Genomic DNA, 3,919 nt, shown 5'->3' with positions numbered 1-3,919 from the left:
GAGCTATTAGGTCACGTTACCTCTGTGTGCCTAGTTTTTCTCTTCTATTAAAAGTTAAAGGGGGATAGGTTAGGGAGTTTTCTATTTATTAAAAAATACTATGAAGAAAATTAAAAGACAAGTCATAAACTAGGAGATTTGCAACACAAACAACTGCCAAAGGATTAGATTCCAGAATACTCCTGTAGATAGTGAGAAAAAGGCACAAGCAACTCAGTAGAAAATGGAAAATAGGCATAAACGGGCATTTCATAAAAGAGGAAGCCTCAACAGCCAGTGAACAGATAGAAACGCATTCAACCTCAGTACTGCTCAAGAAAATGCAAATCAGGATCACAGTGAGGAACCATTTTGTGCCCATTCCATGCACCAATTTACTCCCCCAGCAGCAGTGTGTAAGAGTTCGCACTCAAAAATTTGTTTCTTAATTTTTGCCCATTTAGTCGATTATGTTCTAGAACTTGGGTGGAAGTTCATGGGTGTTCATTTTATCGTAATGCTTCATAACCTCCATATTGGTGCACGTATTCTTTTGCATATGGAATGTTACATGATGAGAGGCTTTTTTTTTTTTTTTTTGCAGGGAGATAAAGCTTGCTTTATTGAATGATTCATCTGTGTAATTTCCGAGCCCACTCTCTACAGACAGAGGAGGGGGAGTTCTATTTCTTGGTCTCTTCCTCCTTGGACAGAACATTGATGATCTTTCTTGGCTTGGAGCCACTCCTCCCAGCGCTTGCGTGCTTTCTTGCTCTTAGACCTGCGGGCCTCAGCCTGGTCAGCCAGGAGCTTCTTGTGGGACTTCCCTGCCTTTACCTTGTGGCTGTTCCATGAGAATCCACTTCACCTTCAGGTACAGGCTGTGATCCACCTGGTAGTCAGCGTTCTTAGATTTGCAGTGTTTTCCGAGTGTTCAGTGCATGGTTCTCATCCTGCTCATGCCAGTCCGCCTCTTGGGCATTCGAGCTTTGGCAGTGCCCTTTCACTTGCCTGTGCCCGTATGCCTGCCCTTCCAGCGGGCTAAGCTATTTTCCTGGCATCAAGCTTAAGAACGGATGATCATGGGCTTGCTCATGGCCGGGCCACCTTTGATCAGTTTCCGGGTTTGCTGATGGGAGCTGGCATTGGCAATTTCATTGGTCTCTTTGGGGTCCACCCAGACCTTCTTGCCACAGTGGAGGACACTGGAGGCGGGCCTCTTCTGAAGCCGGACCGTGTTCATGGCTGCCGCTGCAGCACAGAAAGGAAAGAACCTAAGGGTGTCTGTACCACTGTGGTTAGCTCATCCTTACGGCCCATCAGCTCGAAGCTGCGCTTTCTGAGCTGTTGTGCAGCGGCTCCCAGTTCAGGCAGATCTGACAGCAAACCTGGACCCTGCATCGTCTGCTTCTTTTGATAAGAGTTTGGAAGGGGCGGCATATTACTGCCCTCGAGGCCTTTGAAACAAAATTCTGGAGACAAAACCCAGAACAGAGGCTGGAGGTTGCTGAAAGGCGGCCCGAGGACAGACCCCTGAAGAGGGGAATTGGTGAACTGCGGCCGCCCTAGCCCCCTGCCCACCTCAGGGTTGTGAAAACTGTCTAGCTTGCACCTTCCCATACTGTGGCCTGAAATGAGTGGGCCTCCCAGCAGATACCAATCTACCATCCAGTTCACTTCTAGAAGGGAACGGGGTGATGTCACTAAACAAAGGGGTCTCAGGAGAATATTGCTAAAAATCCACCCTTCCAATAGCTCTTTCTTTGACTTCCCAGCATTAATGGCCGTCCAAGACATAACCTCTTTCCTCTGAGATTGGTTCTGCAGTATTGGTCGCCAAGGGACTTTGTCACATGACAGCTTTGTTTCTCAGATGCGTCAGGCACACGAATGACACCGAGGAGATGGGCACGCTTGAGCTGTAATTAAGCAGGCAATACATTCACCTCCATTTAACTCTGCTAAATGCTTTGTTCTTTCTACAGATACAAATAAAACCTCAGACAAATTTTCCCTTATGTTTTCTTTGCATCCAAAGAAAAGCATTTAATCACAGTGGTCTTTGAAAATGATGTTCTCTCCAAGTGGAGCGAGGGTTTCAGTTTTTATTGATTTCTTTGAAAAACGCCTTAAAATTGGAGAACTTGATTTTCACTGCTGGTCCCACATAGACGTGGTGTATCCTATTATACTATGGACCACCCTCTTCTTTCTCAACCTTAAAAATCGTTGAAATGAACTAGAAATTCAGTCAGTAAGATTCTTTGAAACGTTGACCAAGGTCTGCACTGGCTCAAAACCTAAGAAAATATTTCCGGGGGTGCTCAGTTATTTGAAAAGAAGCACTTTACTCAATATTTACCTGGATCCTTGGATAAAAAAGAATGAACATGAATGCTAAGTTAGAAAATGACAATGTCCTTTGAAACATTTAAAAAATGTTCTGCTCCTGAACCAAAGAGATAGCTGAGTGCCAAGCCCACTTTGCCCCATTAAGATAAGGCCACTCTCATTGTCACTGAATTGTACATGTAGAAGTTGTTGATAGTGTATGTTCTGCTATGTATATTCTCAGCCAGAACAACATCAACATAAAATAAAATATTAAAAAATAAAACAAAACCAAAACTCCTTTCTGGGGAAAACTATTGTCACCTCTTCCCTCCAATGAGTTTGGCTATGTCAGCTGTTAATACTGTGTTCTTCACTGTAGAGACCATGATCCTTCTTTCATCTGCCTCATTTGTTGCATTTGGATCTTAGCTGTTTCTTAGCTGTCATTGTTAGTTGCCATGAAGTCCATCCCAACTCATTCGTGCAAAATACAAGTACTCTAAGCAACTGGGATCTTAAAAGCTAACAAGCTGCCACCTAGATGCAACGATGGGTCTCTCCTCGCAAGAGCAAAGAAGAAAGAAGAAAACCAAAATTAATGGAAACAATCAGTCCTAGCAACTGGTACACCATCCGATTGGCAACCTATACAACTATGAGACCAGAAGAACTAGATGGTGCCTGGCTACCACTGTCATCCACTTGGAAGGGATGTAGGAGATCCTGGATAGAGAGGGAGAACAATGTGGAACAAAACTCAAAATCATTTGGAGGCAAAAAAAAAAAAAGAAGAAGAAGAAGGTGGGGACCAGGTTTGCTGGTCCAATGGAGCCTGGTGGAACCACTGAGACTATGGCCCCTAGCAGCCCTTCAGGTCTGGAATTGAACCCACACCTGTGGTTTCCAGCCAAACAATGTACAGGCATGTGAGTTAATCATTTACCTCAAGTAGACACACACCCTGGAGAGAACAATCATGGGAGAAGGAAGGGCTGCTTATGTACAGGGAGACAGCTCAGGGCACAGGAGAGTATGGAGGGATGGTCACTGGGATGAGGTAACTATGGGGAGGAAGTGGGAGGGGAGCTGTTGCATTGTGGTAAACTGTGGTCAATGACATGAGACAAAGTATATGTGAACTGCTGTATGGAAAGTGAATTTGCTCTGTAAATCTTCACCCAGATCACAATAAAAATTAAAATTAAAAAAAGAAAGAAAGAAATGCCAAAGAAGAGAAGAGAGAAAATAAAATAACTTGAGAAAAAAAAAAAATACAACTACTCTCTAGGGTCACCAAGGCTAACCTTTTAGTAACTAGGCAATTACTTCACCTTTGGCTTCACCCAGGGCCTCTCACTTCCTGGCTTCTCACTGATATCTCTGCATCCAAAGAAAAGAAAGCATCTTCAGGGAGGGATCTTAGTTGCACAAAGGGAGACATGCAAATCATGTGGGAATCAAATGAATTTCTGTCTCAAGGGTGATGATATAGGAGCAGAGACTGTCATAAAGCATTTAACTGCTAACCAGAAGGTTAGTGGTTCGAACCCACCAGCCACTCCATGGAAGGAAGATGGGCACTCTATTTCCATAAAAATTAAGGAGC

At 44.0% G+C, this 3,919-nt stretch overlaps 1 pseudogene; it reads right to left on the bottom strand.

Moving 5' to 3' along the window:
* Positions 1-662: 662 nt before the first annotated feature.
* On the bottom strand, positions 663-1,222 carry LOC103202692 (annotated as a pseudogene).
* Positions 1,223-3,919: the final 2,697 nt, after the last annotated feature.

This window comes from Orycteropus afer, unplaced genomic scaffold (genome assembly GCF_000298275.1).
Source record: "Orycteropus afer afer isolate SDZICR_OR568_19922 unplaced genomic scaffold, OryAfe1.0 scaffold00009, whole genome shotgun sequence".
Classification (NCBI taxonomy): domain Eukaryota; kingdom Metazoa; phylum Chordata; class Mammalia; order Tubulidentata; family Orycteropodidae; genus Orycteropus; species Orycteropus afer.
The sequence above is the reverse complement of the archived record's forward strand: the minus strand, read 5'-3'. Positions and strand labels throughout refer to the sequence as shown.